Source organism: Rhincodon typus, chromosome 4, assembly GCF_021869965.1.
Source record: "Rhincodon typus isolate 14 chromosome 4, sRhiTyp1.1, whole genome shotgun sequence".
In the NCBI taxonomy this organism is placed as follows: domain Eukaryota; kingdom Metazoa; phylum Chordata; class Chondrichthyes; order Orectolobiformes; family Rhincodontidae; genus Rhincodon; species Rhincodon typus.
The window spans coordinates 47574347-47591267 of NC_063335.1; the positions used below are offsets into that span (position 1 = coordinate 47574347).

A 16921-nucleotide genomic window follows, 5' to 3' on the forward strand; every position below is an offset into this window, starting at 1 on the left:
AACGTTTTGAGCCCAGGGTCTCTTTATCAGAGCAGGGAGAGTGCGCGACTATTCCCCAGTGACTGTGTGTTGCCTACCCCCACTGACGTGAGGCCGAGTCTCTCGGTCTGGTCGGTTGGACCCTCCACCCGCCCATGCGCCTGCACCTGCACCCCCAGTCAGCGATGATTCCGCTCGCGAGCAACTTGGCGCTCGAGCGCACTAACGCTCCCGGCTCAAGCGGATAGGCCGTTTAAAACCAGCCTCGCCTCGCGATCCGAGCCAACGACTTTTCTCTACACGCCCCCGCGGGGCATGGCCGCACCCTTCAGGTACAGCCCCGTCAAACAGAAGCACACTTACCTGCCACTCGCCGTGCGGAAGTGTTGGTGGTGGGTAGTGGGGGGAAGGCCTTATGCTTGCTTGCGCCGATCACCTACGGGAGATGAGTCGGACGTGGGTGCTCCACCTGCCATCTGCCTGCTCCACACTGTCCTACCGCCAGGTCCGCCCGACTGCTTCTCTTTGCCTGTACTCAATTGATGTTGTTCGCACTTCGCCCAGCTCACGGAGAGCGGGATCTTACTGTGCTCACTACCTTCGCCTCACGACGTTTCGAAACCGGTCGGCAGCAGTCGCCACACAACTACCCTAAACACTTCATTTCAATCATGCACAATGTCTTAAGTGTCAGTGATGCCCACCTTATGGAAGAATTTCAGGGACACAAGATTTACAGCACATGTACAGGCTTCGATCCACCTGATCTGGGAAAGCTTCAAAGGGTGGGCTTTCTCCCACAGATCTTCATCTAACCCCGTCAACACAATCTTTCTACTCCTTTGTCCCTCATATGCTTATCTAGCTTCCTTCCAGATGATACTGTGCGATTTACCTCTACCTTGTAACCACTCTCCGTGGAATAAGAACTAGGAGCAGGAGTAGGCCATCTGGCCCCTCAAGCCTGCCCCGCCATTTAATAAGATCATGGCTGATCTTTTTGAGACTCAGCTCCACTTACCCGCCCACTCACCATAACCCTTAATTCCTTTACTGTTTGAAAATTTATCTAGCCTTGCCTTAAAAACAGTGAGGTAGCTTCAACCGCTTCACTGGGCAGGGAATTCCACAGATTCAAAACCCTTTGGGTGAAGAAGTTCCTCCTGACCTCAGTCCTACATTTGCTTCCCTTTATTTTGAGGCAATGCCCCCTAGGCCTAGTTTCACCTGCTAGCAGAAACAACCTCCCTGCCTCCACTTTATCTATTCCCTTCATAATCTTACATGTTTCTATAAGATCTCCCCTCATTCTTCTGAATTCCAATGAGTATAATCCCAGTCTACTCAGTCTTTCCTCATAATCCAACCCTCTCAACTCTGGAATCAATCGAGTGAATCTCCTCTGCACCCCCTCCAGTGCTAGTATATCTCTTCTCAGGTAAGGAGACCAAAACTGCACACAGTACTCCAGGTGTGGCCTCACCAGGACCCTATACAGCTGCAGCATAGCCTCCCTGTTTTTAGACTCCATCCCTCGAGCAATGGCAGACAAAATTCCATTTGCCTTTTTAATTACCTGCTGCACCTGCAATCCCACCTTCAGCGATTCATGCACAAGGACACCCAAGTCCCTCTGCACAGCAGCGTGCTGCAATTTTTTACCATTTAAAACATAAGTCCATTTTTCTGTTATTCCTACCAAAATGGATGACCTCATACTTATCAACATTGTACTCCATCTGCCAGAGCTTTGCCCACTCACTAAGACTATCTATATTCCTCTGCAGACTTTCAGTGTCTTCTGTACACTTTGCTCTACCACTCACCTTAGTGTCATCTGCAAATTTTGACACACCACACTTAGTCCCCAACTCCAAATCATCTATGTAAATTGTAAACAATTTAGGTCCCAACACTGATCCCTGAGGCACACCACTAGCCACTGACCGCCAACCAGAAAAACACCCATTTACCCCTACTCTTTGCTTTCTACTGGTCAACCAATCCTCTATCCATGTCAATACATTACCTGTAATACCGTGCAACTTTATCTTATGTAGCAGCCTTTGGTGTGGCACCTTGTCAAATGCCTTCTGGAAATCTAGATACACCACATCCACAGGTTCCCCATTGTCCACCAATCAAGTAATATCGTCAAATAATACCACCAAATTAGTTAAACATGACCTTCCCTTCATGAACCCATGCTGGGTGTTCCCAATGGGAGAATTTATATCCAGATGTCTTGCTATTTCTTCCTTAATGATAGATTCAAGCATTTTCCCCACTACTGAAGTTAAGCTAACTGGCCTATAGTTACCTGCTTTTTGTCTACTTCCTTTTTTAAACAGTGGCGTCACATTGGCTGCTTTCCAATCAGCGGGAACCACCCCAGAGTCCAGTGAATTTTGGTAAATAATTACTAGTTCATTTGCTATTTCCCCCATCACCTCTTTTAGTACCCTGGAATGCATTTCATCAGGGCCAGGAGACTTGTCTACCTTTAGCCCCATTAGCTTGCCCAGCACTGCCTCCTTAGTGATAATGATAGTTTCTAGGTCCTCACCTGCTATAACCTTCTTGCCATTAGTTTTCGGCATGTTATTTGTGTCTTCCACTGTGAAGACCGACACAAAATAACTGTTTAATGTCTCGGCTATTTCCTTATTCCAGTTATTAAAATGGCCTTCTCATCCTCTAAAGGACCAATGTTTACCTTTGCCACTCTTTTACGATTTACATATTTATAGAAACTTTTGCTGCCTGTTTTTATATTCTGAGCTAGTTTACTCTCATAATCTATCTTACTTTTCTTTATAACTTTTTTTGTGGCTTTCTGTTGGCCTTTAAAGTTTTCCCAGTCTACTAGTTTCCCACTACTCTTTTTGCTTTTTCGTATGTGTTTTTTTCAATCTGATACTTTCTTTTATTTCCTTAGACATGCATGGCTGGCTCTCTCTTTTCCTACAGTTCTTCCTTATCACTGGAATATACTTCTGCTGAGCACTGTGAAAACTTGTTTTGAAAGTCCTCCACTGTTCCTCAATTGACCCACCATAAAGTTTTTGCTCCCATTCTACCTTAGCTAACTCCTTCCTCATTCCTTCATAGTCTCCTTTGTTTAAGCACAGGACATAGGTACTGGATTTAACCTTCTCACGCTCCATCTGTGTTTTAAATTTGACCATACTGTGATCGCTCCTTCCGAGAGGATCCCTAACTGTGAGATCATTAATTATTCCTGTCTCATTACACAGGACTAGATCTAGGATAGCTTGCTCCCTCGTAGGTTCCATTACATATTGTTCAAGGAAATTATCGCGGATGCATTCTATGAACCCCTCCTCAAGGCTGCCATGACCGACCTGGTTTGACCAATCGATATGTAGATTAAAATCCCCCATGATAATTGTTGTACCATTTTTACATGCATTAGCTATTTCTATGTTTATTGCCCGCCCCACCACGATGTCATTATTTGGTGGCCTATAGACCACACCTATCAGTGACTTCTTCTCCCTGCTATTCCTAATTTCCACCCAAATGGATTCAATGTTTTGTTCAGTAGAACCTATATCATCTCTCACTATCGCCCTGATATCATCCTTAAAAATCAGAGCAACACCACCTCCCTTACCTTCCTATCTGTCCTTCCGAACAGTTTGATACCCCTGGATATTTAACTCCCAGTCATGACCATCCTGTAACCGTGTCTCTGTAATGGCCACTAAATCATACCCATTTGCCATGATTTGCACCGTCAACTCATCCACTTTGTTTCGAATGCTCCAAGCATTCAGATAAAGTGCCCTTATGCCAGTTTTTGCACCTTCTTTTTGGGTCCTATTACCTCCATTACTAACAGCTCTTGAGTTCTCCTTCCCTTTAACTTTTTTCCTAATTTTCAATGGAGTTGAATAACTTATTAAATTCTTGTACTGCCACAAAATAACCATATCATTTTATTAGTACAATTAAAATACCTGGTGCAGCCCTGATAGAAGTGGAACCGTTGACCATTTTCTAGATAGAATTTGCAATAGGCAGCTTAGTCCCTTGAGCCTGCTGTGAAGTTCAGTGAAATCACAATCACACTTATGCCCCATATCCTTTTATATTTTTGTTAACCAAGGCTATTATTCTCAGATTTGAAGTTAACAATTGACCAAGCAACTACTGCCATTCACAGAACTGCACCGCTCCTTGCAAATAGAGTGTTTTCTAATTTTATTCTTGAAAGGACTGTATCTAAATTGTAGGCTGTGTCCCCTAGTCCTAAACTCTCAATCAGCAGCAATAGTTCCTATGGCAAAAATTTTCCCATTTTTTTCTAATCGTAAGGCAAGCATGTTAGCTGGTTGGGATACGAGCAAGGGTGAGTATATTGCCCTCACAATTAACGAAGCTGGTCGCCTAGAAGCTGCCAGCCAGTAAACAGTATCTTTTGGTTCAGAAAGTATGCCTGAAGTGACCTATTCCTCTGGGGATGTAGCAGCAAGAAGTTCTTTTTTCCTCCTCACAGGGTGTGGGTTGCAGAGAATGGAGTCATGAGGCTTTGAAGCAAGGGCAGATGCTGGATTTCCGAGACCATCCCCTTGACTGTTATTGCCCCAAAATTGCTTTCCCCAGTTGGGAAACTAGTTGCCTTTGTAACCAACTAAGGAGACAGGTAATTGGGAAAATGGTGAGTTTAGGCCTGTATGTGGCCACTAATTGAGGGCATAGGTTTAAGGGGAGGGGGAAAGATTTAAAAGGAACCCGAGATGTAACTTTTTCACGCAGAGGATGTTGCGTATATGAAACAAGCTGCCAGAGGAAGTGGTAGAGGCGGGTAAAATTGCAACATTTAAAAGAGATGTGAATAGGTAAGTAAATAGGAAAAGTTTAGAGGGATATAGGCTAAATGCAGACAAATGGGGCAGTTTCAGTTTGGGAAACCCGGTTGACATTGACAAGTTGGGCCAAAGGGCCTGTTTCTGCACTGTATACTTCTATGACTTAAGTGCCTTAAATGCTGGTGAGTTGAGAAAATTATCCATGGGTCTTCTTGTCCTGCCCACATTTGCTGAGGTGGTGAGAAAGTTGTGAGTTTCTGTTCATTTATCACCATCTCCATGGAGGGGATAATCATTGTCTGTCTACCTTAAAAGTTCCCCTTAGTAATGTAAATTCCAGGGAATACAGCTTGTTTGTGTAATCATTCTTCATATTAATCCTTGGGAGTCCTGGTATTCAGATTATTTGAGTCCAATCTATCCAATGTGATGTGGGAACCAGATCAACTCGTGGTTGGAATATTAGATTTTTTTTCCATTTAATTAACTTCCTTGTACCATGCGTTTCCTTGTGAAAAACTGTTGCTGACTAGGTCAAACATTTACCCTTACCTGTTCTGCTAAAATTTATGCTGCTCAGACGCCTGCTCATCATGCCACACAGGGAACTTCCAGTGGTCCAGGATCTTGTTACATCGCACAGATTTTCCACTTAGCAAAACATTCCCCTTATTGTCAAACCCTAGGACCTCTCCCATGGCCCCACACTCAGTGCTGCTATAAGCTACCTCATGCCGACAGACTAATAATGCATTGCATAATAAAAAGGACAACAGCCTTAAAGCACCAATCTGAAAGCACTGTCAGGAAAGATCAGCAACTCATAAAAGCAAGAAGATCCAAGCAGCAGCTAAAGCAGCAACAGGGAAAAGTGACAGATACTTGGATTAGAAGAAATAAATCGAAACTCACATTACCAGCTAGGGTAGGGAATGGCAGAGCCCAAGAAATTCAAGGTAAGTCCTTAATTTGTCATTTATCAAAAGTGTTACAAGAATAATATCCTTCAGGTAAACAAATAGGTCTGTCATGGTCAATGAAGGCATGTCCTATTCACAACTTCAAACATGGACATGAATTTATAGATCATTTTCAGAACTTTTTTAAACAAAATCAACTAACATTAAGAGATAGGAGAAATGGAGTGGATTGTGTGCAAACAGGACTCTTCTTACCCAATAAATAAGTGCAACAAGAATCACTGCAAAATCTATTCATGGAAAATGAACTAGAATAAATCAAGTGGTAATCACAGGGTAACGTCCAAGTATTAGCAGTCATAACACAATATGCTTTAAGGTAGTGAATGTCTTACTCATATCTTCCTCAAAAGACCAAAAAAAAACTGGTAAAACGTTTTTTGTCTTGAGAATAAACTGGAAAATATACTGGCATGGTGCCAATGAGGGAGGGAAGCAAAGGATAAAACAGTAGTGGGAATTTTTTTTTCTAAAATGGTAGGAGTTTAGGTGAAAAAAAAATCACTGAAAACAAGAATTTTCCAATAATTAAGGTCTAAGAGTCAATAAAGAGAGACAAGGCATTTAAATAAGAGTGCATACCGCTGCCATACTGTGTAAACAGTATCAAAATTGGTAGTGTTCCCACCTCTGGGCCAGTGGACCAGGTTCATGTCCCACATTACTCAAGTGTGTCGTAACACATCTTAACAGATTAATTGAAAATATCTAGAAAGAAGCCATATAAATTAAAACTTGTTCAAATTTAAAGATAATGAAATGCCTGGTCATTCACACAATAAAAGCAGCTAGGGAAGAGGTAGCAGGTAAGCCCAAATCATCTGGTCTCTGGAGACTGAACTAGGACAGACGAGGGAAGAGGAAGTCCTGAGGCGCGGACATACATGGGAATTACCCAGGAAGTTTAAGCTTCTGATGGGTAATTCCCTGCTATGCTGAACCTAACACAAAGGTCTCCAATCCCGAGGTCAACGATTTGGACTAAATATGCACACCTTTGATAGTTAGCCAAGAAACATTAAGCAGTTTAGAACCTGGCTCATAACATCTGGGTAACTCCACAGCTGAATCCTAATCATCCGTCCAACCATCTTACTAGTTACGAGTACGGTAGGCCAATTTAGTAAATTAAATATATTTGAATTTTCAAAAGCCTTTGATGAAGTACTATTATCAGTAAACTTAACTGAGGTCAAAGGGCACATAGTAGGATGGATAGAAAATTGGCTTCAAACTAGAAAGTAGGCTTTAAAGGTATACGGTCAGACTGGTGGACGTCGAATAGAACCGTAGAATGATGCAGCACAGGAAGAAGCCATTCTGCTCAATGGGCTGATACTGATCTTTAAAACAGCTAATAAATTAAGCCATTCTCCTGCTCTTTTTCCATAGTCTTGCAAATTTATTTCCTCTAGTCCCCCTTTGAAACTTATTATTGAATCTGCATCCATCAAGCAGTGGTGTTCCAGAGATTAGTGCTTGGGCCACCATTGTTCCCCTATTTCAGAAACAATGTGGACTTGAGAACTGGAAGTGGAATTTCAAAATTTGTGGATGTCACCAACTTGGGAGTAGACTGCAAAGGAATACAGAAGACTGTTAATAAATTTGCAGAATAGCTGTATAACTGGCAAATTAAGTGTGAAGTAGTGTATTTTGCTGGTGAAAATAAGAATCTAAATTGAATAGAAAAACAAAGGGACGTAGGAGTGCAAATTTTCAAATCATTTACTGTAGCAACATGGGTGAACAAGATCATAAAATTGCAAAGCAAACATTGGGGTACATTTCTGGAAGAAAAGCAGACTGATAATCATGAATAGAACTTTGTTTAAAACATGATTAGAGTACTGTGCACAGTTCCGGTATATGCATTACAAAAAGAAATAGATGCAGTGGAAAAGGTGAAATAAATATTTATCAGAATCCTTTTGAGAATTAAGAAGTTATAACCATCAGGAAAGATTGAGCAGACTGGACCCTCTTCTGCAGAAAAGAGAGGACTGAGGAATAGTCTTATAGAAGGTTTTAAAATAATGAAAGGGTTAGTACAGTAGGTAGTTAATAGGTAAAGATAAAATGGGAAGAATCTTCTGGTCCCAGAGGAGGTGAGCTTTGATGGGTGAAGGGTGCTTAATTAGGCAGGGTGACAGTATAGCTAAATCCACCACTTTACCCTCTCCACCAGCAAGAAATTCTGGGTGGGAAGCCTCATAGTTGACCTTCCCACAGTGCTGCCAATTGAAGCATTTAAATGGCCAATTAAGAACCATTTAAAGGCATCATCCCACCACTGCTGGAAATAACACAGCTGCAAGTAAGCCCAATACCATGCAGCACACTGGACAGGTCAGACTGCAGGCCATTGTCTTCATCAAGGACAATTCCCCACCCAACCCAAGATGTCAATCAGTGGGTTCAGGAAGAGGAATACCCTCTGAAAGCCACCCTCTGCCCTTGCTATCAAATCCCCATATCCTTTTCCCAATAGTCCCAAACCAGGATACGCCCCTCCCTACATCATGTACTTTGGTCCTGGGTCGTCCTGTTGATGGAATTCTGGGGGTTCTTTCCCAGGAACAGCCCTGGCCCTCCTTCAGTGCCCTACTGAGCACAAGAACTGCCAGCTCCTGATTGGCCAGCAAGTCTCGCTAAATGAACTTTCAGTCTTAGGGGTCTTTATTACATTTTCATTGTGATATCTAGAATACATTTTAATCATGCATCAGAAATGTGTGTATGTAAATATCACCTTACTCAAGTTCTTAACAGAAGAATAATTTTAATAATTGCGGTCAACATAAATTGTCAAGAAGGAAGCAAGAATTAATAAAAACAACTTTTTAACGATGAAATTACTAAAAGAACCTCTATCCTTTTGACCAAAATGATTGGAAGCCTTAAACCATGGAAATGACAAATACACCACTTATAAAGAACAAATCAAAATCATTCAAAATGGCTTGTCATACATCTTACACTTGCTATTTTTCTCCTCAGATTGAAAAGATTTCTTGTGAAATAAAAATGTCACTATAATACAACTTAGCATATCTATAAAATGGTATTCACATACCTAACATTTTTATTTGGAGGATCTAACCTCTCTCAAAAGCCTAATTTGCATTGATATTTTCTGAGTTACCTGCCAGCTGAAGGGCATTAGCAAATAGCACACGTGCTTGCAATTCTCACAATGTAAATCCAAGCATGAGCAAAACAGAATTTCAGAATTTTACGTTATTAATTGATTAATTTTCAGTTGAGAGATATCCTGCCTCAGAACAGAAGGGTATGATTATATGATTATGCATCATGTTAATCAAAACCATATTGAAAATAATAGTTATTTACAAAGAGGTAGTTATTTTTTTCTCAATGCAAGTGACCTTTCAATAGCATTTCTGTTTGCGTGATCCTAAAAGTCATTTGAAAAAAACCTGGCAGAAGACTTCAAGCAACCTTTTTGATTAATAGGTTCTGATGTAGTTGAAACTTTGTTTAATGTGCATTAAGATGTTTCTAACTGAAATATATTTCTTGGTTTGCTCGTTTTGTTTTTTTTGTGTAAGAAACATGTTCAGGACATCTTCAGCTTGATGTTTCAGTGACTAACACCACGTTAATGAACTGAACAAGAAAAAGCTATCAAACCAGGTTTGTTCTATTTCTGGAATCTCTTCATTCTGGTATCTGACTAGTCCAAAACCATCAGTTGTTTAACAATATTACACTACAATGAATGGAAGAAATACTATTTATGAACTATTATCACTAAACTCAAGCCTTGGAAACCACTTTCCAATGTCTTTCACTGAAGTTATACACTGTGCATGCACTTACACTTCCCAGCCCATAATACTGTTCTAATAGTTTACTCATTTGAAGCAACACATTGCAAGGTTCATATTTATGGAGAATTGGTTAAGGTAACAGATATGACCTGTTCATCATAATTCTGCTAATTGTATCCCTGCCAGAAATACTCAAAATCTTATTCTTGTATAATTTTCAAATGCTTCACTCATTCAAATTTCTTTCTGCTGGAAATGCATGAATGTAATAAACATGAATATTCATGTTTATTAATTTGCATGGAGCAGCAAGCCATCAGTACAGGACAACAGCAACGAGGAACAAGATTATAAATAAACTTTCTCTTGTAGTGTTTGGAGAAATGCAATTGTACCCTTTGTGTACCAGCTGACTTGCCACACTCATATGACTTCTGCCTTTCCTGTAAATACCTTTGGGTGCAGTCTGTAAGAAGCATTAAAACATTCATCACTTGAAACATGATGTCAGAATGGTACAGCTGGAAATGTGTAGAATTTCAAAGCTATAAGATCATCAGCCATTGAAAGAAACATAAAGGAATTATAAAAAAGACAGCAGTCTGCAACTGTGAATTATTGTGAGAAATGGGTGCACATTTTCCACTAAATAGCAACAGAATTAATCAAAAAACTTCAGCAAATAACATTTGTAGATTGGTAGCCTTGCTACAAATGTTGGGGAGAGTGCTACAAGTCATAGATCTCATGAAGGAGCAAAAAAAAATCATGCAGGCTTTGTATATGTGCACTTTGAACCCAATATTAATATTACTTATAAATTTGTTCAACAGAGTTCAAGGGAAGAGTGAGACGATTAATCAGTATGTGACACTGATACATCTAGCTGGATCCTGACAGTCTGGACAACTGAAAGATAATGTCATCACCTTGACTTGTCTTTGGCAAAAGGGATCCTGATGTAACAGCGCATTTGCTTACAGGAGTAACTTACTCATCAGAACACTATCAATGTGTGCAGAAGCTCCTAGCACGTCAATTGTTATAATAGTCGTAAATACGAATGACCAAATTTTAATTTCCTTCATCTGATTGTCATACCCGACATCTTTATCATAGACTAAAATAATTTCAAAAAGGAAGAAATTCAGTGGAAAAATACACCTATAGAAGGCATGGAAAGTTGCTACTCCAAAGACTCATTTTACACTGCAGCTGAAGCCAAAAATAATAACAAATGTGTGAGTGACAAAATCAAAGTAAAATGACAGAACACCAAATCATATTTTGATGTAACTACCAAGTCATTGCCAAAATTTAGGGCAGTGATGAATATCTCAACATGACTGTGTCAAAGTATTCCACGCTCAAATAATTTTTGTAGAAAACATTTTCCTATGCTCACTCTCAGCAATAATCACAAATTGATGACCCCTCATCAATGACTCTATTCAAAGAACATAATCTTTGCTCATTCATTCGTTTAAGGATGCCAAAAATAATAACAAATGTGTGAGTGACAAAATCAAAGTAAAATGACAGAACATATTTTGATACAACTACCAAGTCATTGCCAAAATTTAGTAATCGAAATCAGTCGAAAAACACTTAACAAAAGTCTCCCACATGGCCACTTGAGACCTGGGTAGTCCAGCATGCTGAACATGAATGAATATATGTAATCACAACTGCAAATATCTGTGTACAACAAGAGAAGCTGTACCTTCACTGCAGGCAGTGGATCAAGAAGAAGTGATCTCACCATCTACACAGAGTAGAACAACAATTAGTCTTATGGGTCAAGTGTTCCCCAGCATCAGAAATGGATCAGCAACAGTTACCGTGGCAATGATACTTGCCATAGGAGTGATACGTGCCAAAGAGGAGACACCGCTCTGAAAGCAAAAAGATACCAGAGGAACAGCCAACAACAATATGCATACGTACTGTTAGGACATCTGTATGATTTAAAGACTGTATACAACGCATGTGCAAAGACTGATGAAAGTGGAGCAGACTGAAATCGTTGTATTGTTTGTTAATAGATAGCACATTTCTTTGTGATCCATGTACATTGGACAACTGTGATAATCTTTAAATACATCTTGTTTCTTTTTTTTGTGAATGCGAGATATTTGGAGAAGTGAAATTATATTGGCTCGCTTGTGTAAACACTTGACCTGTACCTCTGCTGTAACAGCCTTTGATGTGGTTTGTAGGAGTCGTTAAAACACAATCACTTGAGATTATAGTTTATTCCTTAGTTAAAACCAAAACTGTTCATGAATAAATGGTCATTTACTTAAAAATGTTTAACATGTCAAACATGCCATATCTTTGATATGTCCGAATCCTGCTCTGATCGCCACAATTTCTAATATTTTAACTATTTATCTACTTTGACCTTAAAAGAGGCAGTGATGAATGTCTCAACCAGACTGTGTCAAAGTACTCCATGCTCAAATAAATTTTGTAGTAAACATTTTCCTACATTCTCTCAGCAATACTCACAAATTGTTGATCGCTCAATGACTTTTTCAAAGAACATAATCTTTGCTTATTCATTCAGTTAAGGATTGTTATAATGTTGACAACCTTGATTAAATCTCCTCCGTCCCGGTAAAAGTGATCCCAATATATCAAGCCCTTCCTTCTAAGCAATTTCTTCTCCCAGGAATCATCTCTGTGAATAGTTTTAATTTTCTTCTGTAATGAAAAACACCCAAAGGACAATATTCTAATCTGACCATATCCTTGTAAAAACTTTCTTATCTCTTCTTGTACTTCACTCTTGTATTTATAAATTGACAATGCTTGTTTTGTGTCTTTATCCATCTGCGCTTCCAATGGATTATGGATTTGATTGTTCATTCACAGCCAGTGTCTATTAGGTGTATGTTCCTTTCTTTTGCTCTTAGAATGTGTACTTTCACGCTGCTAAACACTAAATTGTACATGCTACCCATCTACACATTTCATTTTACGTACGCAGCTAATTTCGTTATGTGATGTGCTCTCTGTGCCGAAGTCAAAAATCAGAAATATCACTTCCATCTCTGAACAACACCCTTACCTGAATTTTAGTTTGTCTTTCATATAACTTTATTTTCAAGATACTTTATTTGTATACATATGTATGTGCACTTTATTATTTACTTGTCACTTTAACCCTTTTCATTCAATTCTGAAGTCCTGATTCTGTTCACCGTCGGACCTGGCTGTTTGGGATGACATTTACACATCATCTTTTCATTACCAAAAGGCTCAGTTCATTTTTGATTTACACCGCTGCTAATTTTTCCATGCTCTTACTGACCAGTTTAAACTTATCTCTAACATTTCATTTCTCTTCCACAACCTGACTTCAATCATCTCTGCAGCCCCAACAAGTACTCTGTTAAATTCATTACAAAATCCATCGCCTACCTATATTACAGAACCACAACTATTCCACTATCATGGCTCACATCTTAATCTCCAAGTAACTTGACTAAAGAAATATCACCATCCCTATTTCCTCCCTTCACTTTAGTCTCACAAACTACCCACTGCAGCAGACCTGCAGATTCCAGCATAAACACCCATTACCAGAAAGGAAATAGATGACCACGTAATCGGTTTTCAGTGTTGTCAGTTGATGAATGAATATTGACCACAATACCATAAGAACTCTTTTATTCTTCTGAGTAAAGTAATAGAATCTTTGACATCCCCTTTAAAGAACAGATGTTTAGTTTTGGAGATAGTAGGAACTGCAGATGCTGGAGAATCCGAGACAACAAGGTGCAGGGCTGGATGAACACAGCAGGCCAAGCAGCATCACAGGAGCAGAGAGGCCGACGTTTCGGGCCTAGACCCTTCATCAGAAAAGGGGGAGGGGAAGGGGGTTTTGAAATAAATAGGGAGAGAGTGGGAGGCGGATAGAAGAGGGATAGAGGAGAGAATAGGTGGAGAGCTTTTGATTTCTCATCTGAAAGACAGCATTTCCAACCTTTTTAGCTCTCCAGGGTTACCCTTAAGTGTCAGCCAGGATGATGTACTTGATCATAGAGTCATACAGCACAGAAACAGAGCGTTTGGTCCAATTCATCCATGCTGCCCAAGTTTCCCAAACTAAATTAGTCCCACTTGCCTAGATTTGGTCCAAGTCTCTCTAAACCTTTCCTATTTATGTACCAGTATAAATATCTTTTAAATATTGTAATTGTGCTGTCATTGACTGCTTCCTATGGCAGTTCATTCCACATACAAACTATCTTATGTGTGAAAAAGTTGCCCTTCAGGTCCCTTTTAAATCTTTCTTCTCTCACCCTAAAAATATGCTCCCTAGTTTTGGACTTCTCCCTAAGAGAAGACCTTTGCTGTTGACCTTAACTATACCCTCATGATTTTATAAACCTCTGTAAGGTCACACCTCAACCTCCTCCACTCCAGTGAAAAAAGTCCCAGCCTATCCATCTCTTTTTAACTCAAACACTCCAGACCCAGCAACATCCTGGAAAATCTTTTCTGAACCCTCTCCACTTTAATAATGTCCTTCCTAAAGCAGGGCAACCAGAACTATTCACAGTACTCCAAAAATGGCCCCATCAACATCTTGTACAACCTCAAGATGATATCTCAACTCCTACACTCAATGCTCTGAGCAATGAAGGCAAGCCTGCTAAACACCTTCTTAATCACCCTGTTTACCTGCAACACAACTTTCAAAGAACAATGTACCTCTACGTCTCTGTTTGACAGCAGTACCCAGGGCCCTACCATTATTTGTATAAGTCCTAGCCTTGTTCATTTTACCAAAATGCAAAACCTCACATTTATCCAAAGTAAATTCCATCTGCCACTCCTCACTCCATTGGCCCAATTGATCAAGATCCCTTTGTAATCTCAGATAACATTCTTCACTGTCTACTATCCCACCAATTTTGGTGTCAAACGGAAAATTACTAACCATGCCTTCTAAATTCTCATCCAAATCATTTATCCGAATGACAAACAACAGTGGACCCAGCACCAATCCCTACAGAACATCCTGGAGAGTAAATTAAAACCACAGGTTTTGTTTTATAGAAAACAGTGATACCACTTCACTAAGAATGGAACAATCTAGACAATTTTCCACAGGAATTAGTTCAGCAGTTGCCTTGAAGAGATGGGTTAATCATGAAGGCAGCTCACCATCACCTCCTCAAGAGAAATTAGGGACAGGCAATAAAATGCTGGTCAGCTAGTGACACCTACGTCCAATGAATGAATAAGAAAAAAACAGTAATCAAATCAGATATTGGCATCAGCAATTGAATGTGAATTGTGTTCTGGAATCCCAAGTTACATGAATAATTGGTAAGTAAGTAATCTGGTACCACTATCAAGAGACATACAAGTTCACTAAAGTCTGTTGTCACCAATGCAACCAGACCACCATGTGAATTATCGCCTTCCTAAAGTACAGGGAGCAAGTTAGAGAGAAAAAAAAATCAGTGGCTCATGTATTCTCCATTTGGCAACGGGTGCTTTCTCACTTTGTCAGCCATGATTCAACAATATTATTTTCACCTCAGATTGAGAAGATAGGCATTCCAAGCTCCACTCTTAGACTCGAGCACATTATCCATACTTATGCACCCAGTGGTGCCAACATTTTTAGATGAAACATAAAATGGAGGTCTCCTCTTCCTCCTCAAGCAGAACCAATGGCATTGTTCAAAGAAGAATATATGCTTTCTCCTAGGGTGCTGGCAACATTTTGTCCCTCAAACAACCAACATTACTAAAACAGTTTAATTATCACTCATATATTGTGGTATGCTACCACGCACAAATTAAACCCTATCTCCCTATGTTACAATAATAATCATATTTCAAAACAAGCTGCAAAGCCCTGAGGCCATGGTAGATGCAATATGAGTGCAAGTTTTTTTCTCTGATACGAGATAGTTAAATAAAGAATTCTCAGCAGATCTTCAGGCCATCTGCCAACCTGAAAGGGTTATACTACAAAGAAACTCCGAAGAAAATGATTAAAAAAAAAGGTTAATTCCCCTCTGTTTGGAATAGCCAGATTTAACTATATTCAAAACTAACCAACAAATGAATCTTTATTTTCTAAAAGCCACGGAAGCTATATCCTAAATTCTGAATGAGGCCAATATTTGGCATACACTGCTCAACTCCAAAATTTAAGTGCTGCCTCTGCCTCACGTTTAAAAATAAATTCATCATCCATATTAGAATTTTTCATTGTTGATTCTCATCTACAAGTTGCTATGCAACAAATACAGTTGTCACATGAAACGCAAGTTTATTAAGGAACTCAGTGATTTGAATCGCAAACCTGAGATGTCAGGAGACTTTAGAATTTTTTTTGCCAGCTAGTTATTTTTGTAATTAATTTTCAGTATACAAATACAAATAAGAAAACCTAAAAATTAGAATTGTTGTGAACATCATAAATTACAAGTTACTGCTAAACTTAATGTGTTCATAGGACATACCTCACCACTATTATTTTGTAATTTTATAATAGGTGAAATTAGTGACAATAGTAGTTGTCAATGCCAGTTTCCACTGGCAAAGGTGACTTCTCAGATCCTGCTCAACACCAACAATTCCTATATCCCAAAAATCGAACTGTAAACCAAAACCATTAAATCTACTACCTCCTGCTCACGACCCCAAAAGCCACAGCTCAAGTCACACCATCAATAGTGCAATGCAGGATGGCTGCAGAGCTGGACTTCAGAGTACATTTTAAAATTTTATGACCATTCTAAAGTCATTATCTTAGTTTTTTTTTCTTTATTCATTAACAGGATTAGGGCATCACTGGCTAGGCAGTATTTATTGCCCATCCCTAATTGCCCAGAGGGCAGTTCAGAGTTAACCACATTGCTGCAGGTCTGGAGTCACATGTAGGCCAGACCAGGTAAGGATGGCAGTTTCCTTCCCTAAACGACATTAGTGGACCAGATGGGTTTTTCCAATAATCGACAGTGGATTCATAGTCATCATTAGGCTCTTAATTCCAGATATTTTATTGAATTCAAATTCCACCATCTGCCATGGCAGGATTTGAACCCAGGTCCCCAGAACGTTATCGGGGTCTCCAGATTAACAGTCCAGCAATAATACCACTAGGCCATCACCTCCCCCGGTGTTCTGAATTTAACATCTTTGAAATTTAAAAAAACTGGATTTCAAACTGACCTAATCGGCCCTTGTTCTTCACTTCCATTGATACAAGGTTAATCCTGCATCCACAGAAGAAAAGATTTCCAGAAAAATCTTCCAAGTGTACCAGATTCTGGCAGTGGCATCAACAAATCGTTTATAA

The 16921-nt window shown here is 39.6% G+C and overlaps 1 protein-coding gene and 1 long non-coding RNA gene across 9 annotated transcripts in view; one reads left to right on the forward strand and one right to left on the reverse strand.

Moving 5' to 3' along the window:
• The window catches only part of cyrib (CYFIP related Rac1 interactor B), a 183903-nt gene that overhangs the window by 149363 nt on the left and 17619 nt on the right, over positions 1-16921 (reverse strand). For 2 of the 7 annotated variants that reach the window (XM_048595734.1, XM_048595733.1), the window contains exon 1: positions 343-501. The exons of 4 other annotated variants lie outside the window; for them this stretch is intronic. The gene's annotated coding sequence lies outside the window, so the exon portion shown is untranslated. Of the gene's footprint in view, positions 1-342; positions 541-16921 lie in introns of those variants that run through there. One more of the 7 variants, XM_020513009.2, reaches the window with a different exon arrangement.
• Positions 191-11897, forward strand: LOC109913488. Of its 2 annotated transcripts, XR_007261917.1 has the most exons (4): positions 191-311; positions 5395-5770; positions 9367-9451; positions 10422-11874. It is a non-coding gene; the product is annotated as an uncharacterized LOC109913488 (long non-coding RNA). The 2 variants fall into 2 exon arrangements; XR_002258314.2 differs by lacking the exon at positions 191-311 and having other exon boundaries at positions 4874-5770; positions 10422-11897.